At 34.9% G+C, this 16,730-nt stretch overlaps 1 long non-coding RNA gene across 1 annotated transcript; it reads right to left on the reverse strand.

Moving 5' to 3' along the window:
* Window positions 1-2,098: 2,098 nt before the first annotated feature.
* Window positions 2,099-16,018, reverse strand: LOC143070490 (uncharacterized). Its single transcript, XR_012976544.1, has 3 exons — window positions 15,941-16,018; window positions 11,446-11,523; window positions 2,099-3,753 (listed from the first exon to the last, which is right to left on the reverse strand). It is a non-coding gene; the product is annotated as an uncharacterized LOC143070490 (long non-coding RNA).
* Between the last annotated feature and the right edge of the window lie 712 nt (window positions 16,019-16,730).

The following is a 16,730-nucleotide window of genomic DNA, read 5'->3' on the forward strand; positions in this document are numbered from 1 at the left end:
GTCCGTCTGATCCTTTGACGCCACCTAGAGGAAATTTGGACAAAAAGGCATACAAACATGCACACAATCTTATCTTAACATACCTTTCCGTTCGATCCTTTGACGCCACCTAGAGGAAACTTGGACAAAAAGGCATACAAACATGCACACAATCTTATCTTAACATACCTGTCCATTAGATCCTTTGACGCCACCTAGAAGAAACTTGGACAAAAAGGCATACAAACATACACATAATCTTATCTTAACATACCTGCTGTCTGATCCTTTGACGCAACCTACAGGAAAATTTGGAGAAAAAGGCATACAAACACACAATCTTATCTTAACATACCTGCTGTCTGATCCTTTGACGCCACCTAGAGGAAATTTGGAGAAAAAGGCATACAAACACACAATCTTATCTTAACATACCTGCTGTCTGATCCTTTGACGCCATCTAGAGGAAATTTGGACAAAAAGGCATACAAACACACAATCTTATCTTGACATACCTGTCCATTGGATCCTTTGACGCCACCTAGAGGAAACTTGGACAAAAAGGCATACAAACATGTACACAATCTTATCTTACCATATCCGTCCGTTCGATCCTTTGACGCCACCTAGAAGAAACTTGGACAAAAAGGCATACAAACATACACACAATCTTATCTTAACATACCTTTCTGTTGGATCCTTTGACGGCACCTAGAGGAAACTTGGCCAAAAAGGCATACAAACACACACAAAATCTTATCTTAACATACCTGCTTTCTGATCCTTTGACGCCACCGAGATGAAATTTGGAGAATAGGGAAAAAACACACAATCTTATCTTAACATACCTGCTGTCTGATCCTTTGACGATACCTAGAGGAAATTTGGACAAAAAAGGCATACAAACACACAATCCTATCTTAACATACCTGTCCGTCTGATCCTTTGACGCCACCTAGAGGAAATTTGGACAAAAAGGCATACAAACATGCACACAATCTTATCTTAACATACCTTTCCGTTCGATCCTTTGACGCCACCTAGAGGAAACTTGGACAAAAAGGCATACAAACATGCACACAATCTTATCTTAACATACCTGTCCATTAGATCCTTTGACGCCACCTAGAAGAAACTTGGACAAAAAGGCATACAAACATACACATAATCTTATCTTAACATACCTGCTGTCTGATCCTTTGACGCAACCTACAGGAAAATTTGGAGAAAAAGGCATACAAACACACAATCTTATCTTAACATACCTGCTGTCTGATCCTTTGACGCCACCTAGAGGAAATTTGGAGAAAAAGGCATACAAACACACAATCTTATCTTAACATACCTGCTGTCTGATCCTTTGACGCCATCTAGAGGAAATTTGGACAAAAAGGCATACAAACACACAATCTTATCTTGACATACCTGTCCATTGGATCCTTTGACGCCACCTAGAGGAAACTTGGACAAAAAGGCATACAAACATGTACACAATCTTATCTTACCATATCCGTCCGTTCGATCCTTTGACGCCACCTAGAAGAAACTTGGACAAAAAGGCATACAAACATACACACAATCTTATCTTAACATACCTTTCTGTTGGATCCTTTGACGGCACCTAGAAGAAACTTGGCCAAAAAGGCATACAAACACACACAAAATCTTATCTTAACATACCTGTTTTCTGATCCTTTGACGCCACCGAGATGAAATTTGGAGAATAGGGAAAAAACACACAATCTTATCTTAACATACCTGCTGTCTGATCCTTTGACGATACCTAGAGGAAATTTGGACAAAAAAGGCATACAAACACACAATCCTATCTTAACATACCTGTCCGTCTGATCCTTTGACGCCACCTAGAGGAAATTTGGACAAAAAGGCATACAAACATGCACACAATCTTATCTTAACATACCTTTCCGTTCGATCCTTTGACGCCACCTAGAGGAAACTTGGACAAAAAGGCATACAAACATGCACACAATCTTATCTTAACATACCTGTCCATTAGATCCTTTGACGCCACCTAGAAGAAACTTGGACAAAAAGGCATACAAACATACACATAATCTTATCTTAACATACCTGCTGTCTAATCCTTTGACGCAACCTACAGGAAAATTTGGAGAAAAAGGCATACAAACACACAATCTTATCTTAACATACCTGCTGTCTGATCCTTTGACGCCACCTAGAGGAAATTTGGAGAAAAAGGCATACAAACACACAATCTTATCTTAACATACCTGCTGTCTGATCCTTTGACGCCATCTAGAGGAAATTTGGACAAAAAGGCATACAAACACACAATCTTATCTTGACATACCTGTCCATTGGATCCTTTGACGCCACCTAGAGGAAACTTGGACAAAAAGGCATACAAACATGTACACAATCTTATCTTGCCATACCCGTCCGTTCGATCCTTTGACGCCACCTAGAAGAAACTTGGACAAAAAGGCATAAAAACATACACACAATCTTATTTTAACATACCTGTCTGTCCGATCCTTTGACACCACCTAGAAGAAACTAGGACAAAAATGCATACAATCATACACACAATCTTATCTTAACATACCTGTCCGTTGGATCCTTTGACGCCACCTAGAAGAAACTTGGACAAAAAGGCATACAAACACACAATCTTATCTTAACATACCTGCTGTCTGATCCTTTGACGCCACCTAGAGGAAATTTGGAGAAAAGGGCATACAAACACACAATCCTACCTTAACATACCTGTCCATCCGATCCTTTGACGCCACCTAGAGGAAATTTGGACAAAAAGGCATACAAACACACAATCCTATCTTAACATACCTATTGTCTAATCCTTTGACGCCACCTAGAGGAAATTTGGAGAAAAGGGCATACAAACACACAATCCTACCTTAACATACCTGTCCGTCCGATCCTTTGACGCCACCTAGAAGAAACTGGGACAAAACGCATACAAACATACACAATCTTATCTTAACATACCTGTCCGTCCAACACTTGATGCCATCTAGAGGAAACTTGGACAAAAAGGCATAAAACATGCACACAATCTTATCTTAACAAACCCATTGTCTGATCCTTTGACGCCACTTAGAGGAAATTTGGACAAAAAATGCATACAAACACACAATCTTATCTTAACATACCTGTCCGTTGGATCCTTTGATGGCACCTAGAGGAAACTTGGACAAAAAGGCATACAAACATGCACACAATCTTATCTTAACATACCTGTCCGTTTGATCCTTTGATGTCGCCTAGAAGAAACTTGGACAAAAAGGCATACAAACATACACACAATCTTATCTTAACATACCTGTCTATCCGATCCTTTGATGTCGCCTAGAAGAAACTTGGACAAAAAGGCATACAAACATACACACAATCTTATCTTAACATACCTGTCTATCCGATCCTTTGACACCACCTAGAAGAAACTAGGACAAAAACGCAAACAAACATACACACAATCTTATCTTAACATACCTGTCCGTCCAATCCTTTGATGCCACCTAGAGGAAACTTGGACAAAAAGGCATACAAACATGCACACAATCTTATCTTAACATACCTGTTTGTCTAATCTTTTGATGCCACCTAGAGGAAACTTGGACAAAAAGGCATACAAACACACAATCTTATCTTAACATACCTGCCTGTCCGATCCTTGAACGCCACCTAGCGGAAACTTGGACAAAAAGGCATACAAACATGCGCACAATCCTATCAAAACTTACCTCACTGTCTGATCCTGGACATCACCTAAAACATAAAATGAAATAGATAACCATACCTCACTTATAATTCTTTAAAGTAACCTATAGAAAATGGAAATAAATAAAAAAAAAAAAGAAGAAAGAAATACACCTATAGAAAATAGAAAGAAAAAAACACCATACATATGAAAACATAAAAATGAAATATACTGAGCCAAAAAGTTTAGCAACACTTGTTTTTCATTTTTCTTTTGTTGTTTCTGGATTTTTTTTTATTAAACATCATTGATATAATCCTTAGTTTTACCTGAAATTTTAAACAGTCGTACTTTTTGCCAGGTGATTGATTTCGTGCCATTTTAGCTTTGCACGTGTAATTGATGATTTACCGTCTGTACCTGTACTTTTAAAACTAAATTTAATTTTTTTTTACACTCACGTTCAGAAACACACCATTGGTAAGAAAAACACATAAAAGTTTGAAAAAATTGCATGGGGCGTCAACCATGCCTCTCGGAAAATGACTGTCAGATGGCTCTTGGAATGGTTGATGCCAGCATGAGTGTTGCTGACGTCGTAGCTTGATTTTATGTGCATAAGTCAACAGTTTAGGGACTAGCAAACAGAAATTAACAAATTGCAACAGCACAGGATAGGTCGATATGTCGTAGACCAAAAACAACCATTGTCAAGGGAGGAGCGCTACCGTCGCTTTACGTCAACATGTGGTAAGTTGCCACAAGAGTAGTGCATTGACTAAGGGTAGCTGCTGGTGTTCCTGCCTATCCTTCATTGATGCACTTAGAACATGGCAGAGAAATTGATTTTGAATAACACTATACTCATTTCCGCATTTTGACCCTTCCGCGCTCCATACAAAAAAATCCTAATGAATATGAGTGTTAAACATTCATGTTGCTTCTGACATGTCATAATTCCATTTTTTTATTATCATTTTGTAATAAAATAAAATTTCATATTTTTGTTGCTAAACATTTTTGGCTCAGTATAGATAAACATACATCACTTTCGATTCTTTGAAGTTACCTATGCTATATATTTTCTATAGGCTATAAAAAATATAAAGAAACTTAAAATCCAATTGTTCAGAGAACAATTGCAGATCTTTCCACAAGTAAGGATAATTTTAATAGTATTCTTAAAATTTTAATTGGATTACCTCCCATACACTAGCAAATTTACCTCACGATATCGGGATATAGGTATTTAGTCAGATCTTTAAACATATTTATGATTTGTTTAAAACCGGTTCTTCATTAAAATAAATGAAGCGAATAATCTTTAGCTACTTTATTTAAATATTGTGTAAAAACGTTAATTATGATCTATGAAAGTCAAGTGGCTCGAGCATTTTTCTGAGGAAGTTTTAAAAAATTGCAAAGAAATATTTTAACAGTGGGTTAGCTTTCATTAGTCTTCACTATCTATAGATTAACAACTTTTGGTTATATTTATAATTTAGAATTATCATTGAAGGTGGAGCACGGTTGCACGTGCAAGTTAATTATATTGATGTGCCATTTGTATGCAAGAGTGACATTCCGTTGTATTATGTGCCAATTCGAAAAAGTTATGCGAGTATTGTCTTCCTTTAACAGGTTCATTATTTTATAATTAAGTTTAGGTTTCTGATATAATTTTGAATAATTACAAAATGTATCAATTCAATATATTTCAGTTTTTGTTATTGGTGAATCAAAAACATTGGTGTACGAATATCATTTCATAAATTTGAAACGTTTAAAATGATTACATACCAATATAAAGAACTGTTCATCATTTTTGAAAAAGACTATAAATCAAAATCGAATTATTGATCGTCCCTTCATGATATATTGATTGGGAAATGAACCGAGTTATCTAATGGTAATCACAGAGAAAGACTAGCAAGCAATTTTAAATTGAATCTTATTTAAGGTTAAAACAATTTTTCACTATAAACAAATGTTACTTTATACAAATATAAGAACTTTGTTAGCTAAATCTACAAATTTTCGGTTGAAAACAAAACTTTACGACAAAAGAGATGATTTCAGCTTTCCAATTGTGAACTTTCCATTTCTAAGTAGCAACATTCCAGCAGCACCTGCATACGGGTTATATATCTCCCAATTGATACGATATTCCCGTGCTTGCATTTCCTATCATGATTTTCTTGATAGAGGGTTGCTGCTCACAAGGAAGCTATCAAACCAAGAGTTCCAAATGGTGAAGTTGAAATCATCCCTTCGTAAATTTTACGGACGCCATCACGAGTTGGTTGACCGTTATGGAATAACCGTTTCACAAATGATATCGTATATGTTCCTTACGTCGTAACTACAATCCCCTTCCCTTTCATGAATGTGACCTACCGAATTAAGACCATTTACCGGATTTGTTATCACATAAGCAACACGACGGGTGCTGCATGTGGAGCAGGATCTGCTTACCCTTCCGGAGCACCTGAGATCACCCCCAGTTTTTTGGTGGGGTTCGTGTTGTTTATTCTTTAGTTTTCTATGTTGTGTCGTGTGTGCTGTTGTTTGTTTGTCTTTTTCATTTTTAGCCATGGCGTTGTCAGTTTGTTTTAGATTTATGAGTTTGACTGTCCCTTTGGTATCTTTCGTCCCTCTTTTATTAGATATTATGAATTTTTATTACAAGAGATTTATATGCTACTTACACTGCTTTTAAAGTTTAAGTTATCTTTTAACCAGAAAAACCTGTCCCCCCTTTTTTGCCCCTTATTTCTTAATGATTTGTTCCATTACCCCCTATAACCATCCTTTGTAGTATGGAAACTTGTAGTATCATTTCAGAGAGATTTAAACACTTTTAAAAAGGCAAGTTATTGACTCAAAACTACCACTCAAGAGCTGCTGTCGCTCACCTTGGATCTATGTGCATATCAAACAAAGGACACAGATGGATTCATGACAAAATTGTGTTTTGGTGCTGGTGATGTGTTTGTAGATCTTACTTTACTGAAAATTCTTGCCTCTTACAATTTTCTTTATCTATAATAAAATTGGCCCTTTAGTAACAGAGGAATATATTTTGTAAAAATTAACAAAATTAATGAAAATTGTTGAAAATTGACTATAAAAGGCAATAACTCCTTCAGGGGTCATCTGACTATTTTGGTCATGTTGACTTATTTCTACATCTTACTTTGCTGAACACTATTATATTATATATTATTATTAAACATAGATATTGATTTTTTTAACAATTTAATGCCCTGTCAGATTTGCTCTAAATGCTTTGGTTTCAGAGTTATAAGCCAAAATATACATTTTACCCCTATGTTCTATTTTTAGCCATGGCAGCCATCTTGGTTTGTTGGCCGGGTCACCGCACACATTTTTTAAACTAGATACCCTAATTATGATTGTGGCTAAGATTGGTTAAATTTGGCCCAGTAGTTTCAGAGGAATTTTTGTGAAAGATTACAAAAATTTACAAAAAAATGGTAAAAAATGACTATAAAGGGCAATAACTCCTTAAGATGTCAACTGACCATTTAAGTCATGTTGACTTAATTGTAGATCTTACTTTTCTGAACATTATTGCTGTTTGTAGTTTATATCTATCTATAATAATATTCAAGATAATAATCAAAAACGGTAAAATTTCCGTAAAATTACCAATTTAGGGGCAGTAACCCAACAAGCCCTTGTCCAATTCAACTGAAAATTTCAGGGCAGATAGATCTTGACCTAATAAACAATTTTAATTGCACTAAATGCTTTGGTTACAGAGTTATAAGACAAAATCTACATTTTACCCCTATGTTCTATTCTTAGCCATGGCAGCCATCTTGGTTGGTTGGCCGGGTCACCAGACATATTTTTTAAACTAGATACCCTAATGATGATTGTGGCCAAGTTTGGTTAAATTTTAGGAGAAGATTTTTGTAAAAGCTAATGAAGCTGGACGACACCGGACGCCAAGTGATGAGAAAAGCTCACTTTGACCTTTGGGCCAGGTGAGCTAAAAATGTTTATTTGGGCCCCTTTTTGGCCCCTAACTTATTGAAAACCTTCGAGCAAGAACCCAAAAAAAATTCCAGCCTTTCCTTTGTAGTAAGAAACCTTGTAGTATAATTTCAGAGAGATCCACAACTTATTGTCTGTAAACTAGAAAAATGCTTCTTTTTGGCCCTTTGTTGGCCTCTTATTCCTAAATGTTTAGGGATATTAACCCCAGACTGACACCAAACATTCCCTTCATTATATGGAATCTTGTGGTACAATGTCAGAGAGATCCATACAAATAAACTTAAGTTATTGTCCAGAAACTTCAAAAATGCTTGTTTTTGGCCCCTTTTTGGCCCTTAATTCCTTGACTGTTTGCCCCATAACCCTAACAAGAAATCCCAACCTTTTACTAAATAGTATGAACATTATGATACAATTTCAGAGTAATTGAAATACTAATACACAACTTATTGTCCTGAAACAAGATAAATGTATGTTTTGGGCCCCCAAAATCAATCCCAACCTTCCTATTGTGGTTATAAACATTGTGTTAACATTTTAGTGATTTCCATTTACTTATACTAAAGTTATTATCTGGAAACCATCCGTCTTTGTCTCAGTGGAATAAAACTTTTACCACAGAGTGAATGTAATGTTTCCTAGCAGAAAAACTTAAGTCCATTTATAAGTAAATTGGGAAAAACAGGATTTTTATTTAACAAAAATTACTTCTGGATACTATCTTATGATCACAAACAAGCTTCTGTCAAAGTTTGGTAGAAATCCAGGATAGTTTTAGAAAGTTATTAAAATTTCAACAAGAGTGCACACCCTGAAATGTCTCGCCTTATTTACTAATCATTGATATTATATTTTGACACTGGACGTTAAGCAACCAACAATCAATCAATCAATTGATATTATGTTGACAGTCCTAAGTATAAAGATTTAGTACAACTGTCACATAAACTTAACTTTAACCAGGACAAGAGTGCACAGGCAGGCATGCACAACTAACAATTCTTCCATACAACAAATATAGTTGACCTATTACTTATTGTTTAAGAAAAACAGTCTGACCAAAACACAAAAACTGAACACTGAGCACTCAGGGATCTCCATGGCCTGTTTAACGATGGCGCCCCGCCATCGTTCAAATGTCTTGCGCCATCGTCAAATGACTTGCCCCATCGTTAAATTATCTTGCGCCATCGTTAAATTGTCTTCCGCCATCGTTTTTGTAGCCCGACGCCATTTTTTTTATCAATTATAATCAAATGCATGTAATTGCATAACCCTTAGGCTTTTTATGTTATAATCCAACACAGTTCTAACGCCTGAGGGATATTCGGATTAAGATCGCTAATCACTTGTACCTGAGCTTGTACAGGTAGATCAACAAACCAGACAGGAGAATACTATCTGAGGATAGACGATCCATTTGTCGAATTAATCAACTAAGTTTCAGCAAATGATTATGATAATTTAGATTAAATAAATAAATTAATAATCCAGTTACAAAGAAAACAGTTTAACAAGTCGAACATGTGCTTTATTTTGACTTACGCAATCAGCATCCCCCTTTTTTAAGAAGTACAAAATAAGACGCAAAACAGTAAATATTATTTCATCGCAAATAACTCGAGTACTGCTGTAACGATAATTTAGAATTACTTTAAAAGTTTAAAAGTAAAAACTTATAAATATTTCCTGTAAAGAAATATCGTATCGTAATTCCGAATTCATTTCGTATATTACAATCAAATTGATACATCCGCGTTTCCGGTTTCTATTCAGACTCGAAAGATGCATGTTGCACAGCATCAATTTGTCAGATAAAGTCATTAAAAACCTTTTCATTTGCTTTACAAATCTCTTTAACCTTTTACATAACCCGTACGAATCGTTTTGTTGTTGCTGCAAATCAGCCATAACGGTAATAGGTTCTGAATTTGACAGTGTCCATGAAAAATAAGCTCCACATCATATGATTTTTAACCCCCATAACCTGATAACAATTACCAAAAATACAAGAAATCTACATGGGGACCTTCATGACAGCTTTTGGTCATTCTCGACTAAGGGGGGACCATGAAGACTTGGCATTTGAATGGTTAAAAACGGCAATAAATGAACATATTGATACTTCTATAATTCTATAATGAAAATTCAAATAAATATAATTTAAATAAGCAATGAATTAGCATGTTCACCATTCCTTGTATGGAGAGATAAAATACTTCCGATCGCGCTACACTGTACAACATAGACACGGTTTGTAATGGGGAAAGTTCCTCCATGGTTCAATGTTCATCCATGGAGATCCCTGAGCACTGAACTGTGAAAATGAAGTCAAGGTCAAATAAAACCTGTGTGACTGACATAAAGATCATACAATATTTCCATACACCAAATATAGTTGACCTATTGCATATAGTATTAGAAAAAAAGACCAAACTCAAAAACGTAACTGTGACCAATGAACCATGTAAGTTTGAGGTCAAGGTGAGATGACACCTGCAAGCTAGACTTGTACACCTTACAATAATTCCATACACCAAATATAGTAGACCTATTGCATACAGTATAAGAAAAACAGACCAAAACACAAAAACTTAACTATAACCACTGAACCACGAAAATGAGGTCAAGGTCAGATGACATCTGCCAGTTGGACATGTACACCTTACAGTTCTTCCAATACACTGAATATACTAGACCTTTAATTGCTTATAGTATCTGAGATATGGACTTGACCACCAAAGCTTAGCCTTGTTCACTGATCCATGAAATGAGGTCAAGGTCAAGTGAAAACTATCTGACTGGCATGAGGACCTTGCAAGGTACGCACAAACCAAATATAGTTATCTCATTACTTATAATAAGGGAGAATTCAACATTACAAAAAAGTAGTCACTGAACCATGAAAATGAGGTCAAGGACATTGGACATGTGACTGACGGAAACTTCGTAACATGAGGCATCCATATACAAAGTATGAAGCATCCAGGTCTTCCCCCTTCTAAAATACAAAACTTTTAAGAAGTTATCTAACACCGCCGCCTCCACAGCCACCTGATCACTATCCCTATGTTGCAGGCTGACTTGTATAAACCCTAAAACCAAATTTCAGAAATTTTTGTATTGTAGTTCCTGAGAAAAAAGTGGCGAAAATTTTCAACTTGGCTATTAGGTGTAAAATGATACACGTGTTCGGTAAACAGGAAGTTGCTTAGTGATGAATCTGAAAACACATCACTTGGTATAGCTGATATAAACCCCCAAACCAAATTTCAGAAATCCTTGTATTGTAGTTCCTGAGAAAAATGAGATGAAAAATATTCATGGGACAGAAGGACTGATGAACTGATGGCTGGATCGACAGACAGAGGTAAAACAGTATTACCTTCCCCCACCTCCCCCCTTTTTCAAAAGGGGAGGGGGGTAAAATGAGTTGTAAAATGTTAATATTTTTGAACTATGAGATTTCAAGTTATTAGAACATATATTATAGACATTAAGTAACTATAAAGAATTGTATTACTGTATAATATAAATTATAAAATACATTTCATTCGAGTATAAATTTGAAAAAGAAATTTTGGACTAATTTGTAATGATTTTTCAAGCTGTTTCTCCAACTAATTTGAAAACTAATTTTAAAGCTGTTTTTCCAACTAATTTGAATACTATTTTTTATTATCTAACAAATTTTAACATAGTTTCAAATACAATTGTAATGAGCAAATACTTACATCATCATTATCTGGCAACTGAAATGAAATCGTCTGCCTGTAGGTGTGAGGACTGAACTTTCATCTGGGCTCATCCATCTGTAATACAAAATAAAATTATTCTTATATGTATGAGAAAACAGTTAGTAATTGAAATAAAAATATACTTAAATCAAAGTAATATGAAGATATCCAAATTGACAATCAGAAACTTTTCTTTTGTTCTGTTAGACTAAATTAGAGAAAAGATTTCCAATTGTCAATGGTTATCAGAGTTGACTCAGCCAAGAGCGCATGATAAGCTGGATGCTTTTTAAAGAATAAAGTTCCATAAGTCCTCAATGTTATAAATTAAAACTAGAGGCTCTAAAGAGCCTGTGTCGCTCACCTTGGTCTATGTGAATATTAAACAAAGGACGCAGATGGATTCATGACAAAATTGTGTTTTGGTGATGGTGAGGTGTTTGTACATCTTACTTTACTGAACATTCTTGCTGCTTACAATTATCTCTATTTATAATGAACTTGGCCCAGTAGTTTCAGAGGAGAAGATTTTTGTAAAAGATAACTAAGATTTACGAAAAATGGTTAAAAATTGATTATAAAGGGCAATAACTCCTAAAGGGGTCAACTGACCATTTCGGTCATGCTGACTTATTTGTAGATCTTACTTTGCCGACATTTATTGCTTTTCACAGTTTATCTCTATCTGTAATAATATTCAAGATAATAACCAAAAACAGCAAAATTTCCTTAAAATTTCCAATTCAGGAGCAGCAACCCAACAACGGGTTGTCCGATTCATCTGAAAATTTCAGGGCAGATAGATCTTGACCTGATAAACAATTTTACTTCATGTCAGATTTACTTTAAATGCTTTGGCTTTTGAGTTATAAGCCAAAAACAGCATTTTACCCCTATGTTCTATTTTTAGCCGTGGTGGCCATCTTGGTTGGTTGGCCTGGTCACGCCACAAATTTTTTAAACTAGATACCCCAATGATGATTGTGGCCAAGTTTGGTTTAATTTGGCCCAGTAGTTTCAGAGGAGAAGATTTTTGTAAAAGATTACTAAGATTTACGAAAAATGGTTAAAAATTGACTATAAAGGGCAATAACTCCTAAAGAGGTCAACTGACCATTTCAGTCATGTTGACTTATTTGTAAATCTTACTTTGCTGGACATTATTGCTGTTTACAGTTTATCTCTATCTATAATAATATTCAAGATAATAAATAACCAAAAACAGCAAAATTTCCATAAAATTACCAATTCAGGGGCAGTAACCCAACAACAGGTTGTCCAATTCATCTAAAAATTTCACGGCAGATAGATCTTGACCTGATAATCAATTTTATTCCATATCAGATTGCTCTCAATGCTTTGGTTTTTGAGTTATAAGCCAAAAGCTGCATTTTTCCCTATGTTCTATTTTTAGCTGTGGCGGCCATCTTGGTTGATTGGCCAGGTCATGCCACACATTTTTTAAACTAGATACCCCAATGATGATTGTGGCCAAGTTTGGTTTAATTTGGCCCAGTAGTTTCAGAGGAGAAGATTTTTGTAAAAGATTACTAAGATTTACGAAAAATGGTTAATAAACAGCTGCGCCATGAGCGCATGATACGCCCGACGTCTTGTGTGGAAGTTTTATGCAATAATCATAAATAGTTTCTGAGAAAGTTTTAAGCAATAACCATATATTGTTTTTGAGACACAGCGGGACATGTGAAACCCCCAACCCTTTTTTTTTTTACAAAAAACTAAATAGCACTAAAATAAAATTTTGAATCAAAACCAAAAAGTATACAGATCTTTAGATTAATATAACAAAGAAGTGTGTAAAGTTTTAAGCAATAATCATAAATTATTTTTGAGATACGGCGCGACATGTAAAAAAAACCCTCCCCTGTTTAACAAAATACTCAATAACTCCAAAATAAAGTTTTGAATCATCCCCAAAAAGTATACAGATCTTAAGATTAATACAACAAAGAAGTGTGTAAAGTTTTAAGCAATAATCATAAATTGTTTTTGAGATACAGCACAACATGTAAAAAAAACCCTCCCCCTTTTTTACAAAATACTCAATAACTCAAAAATGAAATTTTGAATCATCACCAAAAAGTATACAGATCTTCAGATTAATATAACAAAGACATGTGTAAAGTTTTAAGCAATAATCATAAATCGTTTTTGAGATATTGACTATAAAGGGCAATAACTCCTAAAGACGTCAACTGACCATTTCGGTCATGTTGACCGGTCATGTTGACTTATTTGTAAATCTTACTTTGCTGAACATTATTGCTGTTTACAGTTTATCTCTATCTATAATATTCAAGATAACCAAAAACAGCAAAATTTCCTTAAAATTACCAATTCAGGGGCAGCAACCCAACAACAGGTTGTCCGATTTATCTGAAATTTTCAGGGCAGATAGATCTTGACCTGATAATCAATTTTACCCCTGTCAGATTTGCTAGAAATGCTTTGGTTTTTGAGTTATAAGCCAAAAACTGCATTTTACCCCTATGTTCTATTTTTAGCCATGGCGGCCATCTTGGTTGGTTGGCCAGGTCACCGGACACATTTTTTAAACTAGATACCCCAATGTACTAGGACATTGGACATGTGACTGACAGAAACTTCGTAACATGAGGCATCCATATACAAAGTATGAAGCATTCAAGTCTTCCACCTTCTAAAATATAAAGCTTATTAAGAAGTTAGCTAATGCCACCACCGGATCGCTCACTATCCCTGTCGAGATTTCTGCAACAAAAGTTGCAGGCTCGACAAAAACAAGAATGTGTCAAAAGTACATGAATTTGTACTATCATTTTCCATGTTGGACCGTGAAATTGGGGTCAAAACTTTTAATTTGGCATTAAATATAATATCAAAGGGAACATGTGTACTAAGTTTCAAGTTGATTGGACTTCAACTTCATCAAAAACTACCTTAACCGAAACCTTTAACCTGGAGCTGGACAGATGGAACGGACGGACAAACGAAAAGACGGATGAAGAAAACAAACGCACAGACCAGGAAACATAATCCCCTCCACTATTGTAGGTGGTGCATAAAAAAGTTAACAAATATAATAGTATCATTGTGGTACCACTCCAATGCATTGCACTGCCATCATTGGGATTATCTCTTCATCCATGCTATATTGTCATCAACACATTGCAAAATCTTCCAAATTATTCAGAGGCGTCAGTGCTTAATAAAGTGCCAAATTGTGGACTTCCACTGACAGCCTTTAAACATATTGCATTATCAGTCTGATTAAAATTTTGGTTTTATAAATTTGAAGACGCAGGTTTCTTTTATAAAAAAAAAGTACTTTTTTCTGAACAGAAACTTCAGCTGTATAAATATGTTGACTCTAATGTTGAAATTCAGGTGGTTTATATTATCAGACAAGAGGAATTTTTTTCAGGAAAGTGTTTACTTTTGTGAAATATAAAATAATTTGAGTTTTAATAAGGCAAGGATTTTTAATTTATTGGTTTATTGATAGACTTAATTCTTTGAAATTTTTATGCAGAAATTTCATTCTTTTTTATTTTTCATTTAAAACTTTCTGTCATGAAGTCATGTAAAATAAACTTATCTAGTTCTCCTGAAAGTTATTTTTGTTGATGACCTGTGCCTTGACATTTTAGTAATTAAAATTGTTCCTTTTCATCTCATTAGGTTAAATTTATAATTTCATAGCTTGCTTGGCATTTTTAGATAAGAGAAATCATATGGAAAAAAAAACATGCCAAGTTAATCAATTCAAAAAAATGCTTAGCTTACCTCACATATTGTGAATGTAGCACATTTCCATAGTGACCATAAAATATGATTTTGTTGTATCATTCATGTTTTTGGCAGGACCTACACAAATTAATATACAGGTTGACACCCCCCAGGTGGAGATAACCCTTAAATTTGGGACTGTCCATTAGTCAATGGGGTGACCTTTTACTAGCTGTTGAAGAAAAACTTTGATTTTTTAACTTAAAAGGGGGGAAATTTTTGGACATGTTTTGACCATACAATACCAGATCCAGAACTATCATAAAGGGGGACTGCTGACCGTCCTAAGGGGGGCCCACTCCAGTCTTGCATTAGTGAATCCCTATATAATCAACCAAATCTTTCCAAAGAATATGGTGAATATGGTTTATACTACATAATACTTTATAGACCTGTTTTTTTTTTTTTTATTTCTATTTATTTCTATGGCGCCATGTTATTTCAACTCGATTTACACCAACAACAAAAAACACGCAGGCCGTGCGGGTCGAGTAGACCCGCCAGGGAAAATATAGTAGTGTAACAAATTCAAAGCAGATTACTGAATTATGAAATTTGAATGTTCAATCTTCTTTACGGATTGTCTTTTTATAAACTCGTTTTCAACAGCCACCAAAATAAACTTGACATTATTTGTGAAACACTTCTATTACTATTCCATTAATTGTTAACATGTTATCATTAAAGAAAGAATAAAATTTACCTTATGCAAGAGACTTTCCAACCAAAGTGATATTTATCCTAAGTGAACAGCCTGTTTCGTGTAACTAGTAATTCAAAATGAATTCCATGATAAAAGTGTTCACAAATTAGAACAAAAGAACTATTCCGCCCAATCATATATAGTGCCCAAAAACATAGCCGTGAGGCATTTTGTCTAATGAACCATGAAGCCTAAATACAGTTTTGTGAAATCTGTTCAAGTTAAAAACACAAGTTTAACCTTTCTAAACAGGGGCGGATCCAGGATTTTGGAAAGGGGGGCGAAGTTTTGAAAGATCGCCTTTTGGGACCTTTTTGGGGCTAAAAACATAAAAAAAGTGTAATATGCACTTTTCAAACGGTTAGGCAGCAACCATTTGATTTTCTGGGGGGGGGGGCTATGGTTTTTTTTGGAAAAAAAAGTTTGTTTCCAGTTTTTGGAGAAAAAAATAATTTGTTTTTGATTCTGAGAAAAAAAATTTGTTTGTTTCACCCTCAGCTGCCACTATATGTAATGCTAAAATTGAAAGAAAAAAATTGTTTTTGACTTGTTGCGAAAAAAATAGATTGTTTTTCGCCGCAGGCGAAAAAAAAAATTTGTCCAGAAAAAAAAACCATAGCCCCCCCCCCCCAGAAAATCAAATGGTTGCTGCCTTACTGGCGTGGTGCATGTATATTTTGTAGTTTCTGTAAAGTGTAAGGGTTGGATATTTTCGATGCTGGATTCTCTCTATTAATTGTCTATCATAAAATGATAGTATGGATCCAAAGCTGATAAATTTGATGAGGGA

Source organism: Mytilus galloprovincialis, chromosome 4 (assembly GCF_965363235.1).
Source record: "Mytilus galloprovincialis chromosome 4, xbMytGall1.hap1.1, whole genome shotgun sequence".
NCBI classification, from domain to species: domain Eukaryota; kingdom Metazoa; phylum Mollusca; class Bivalvia; order Mytilida; family Mytilidae; genus Mytilus; species Mytilus galloprovincialis.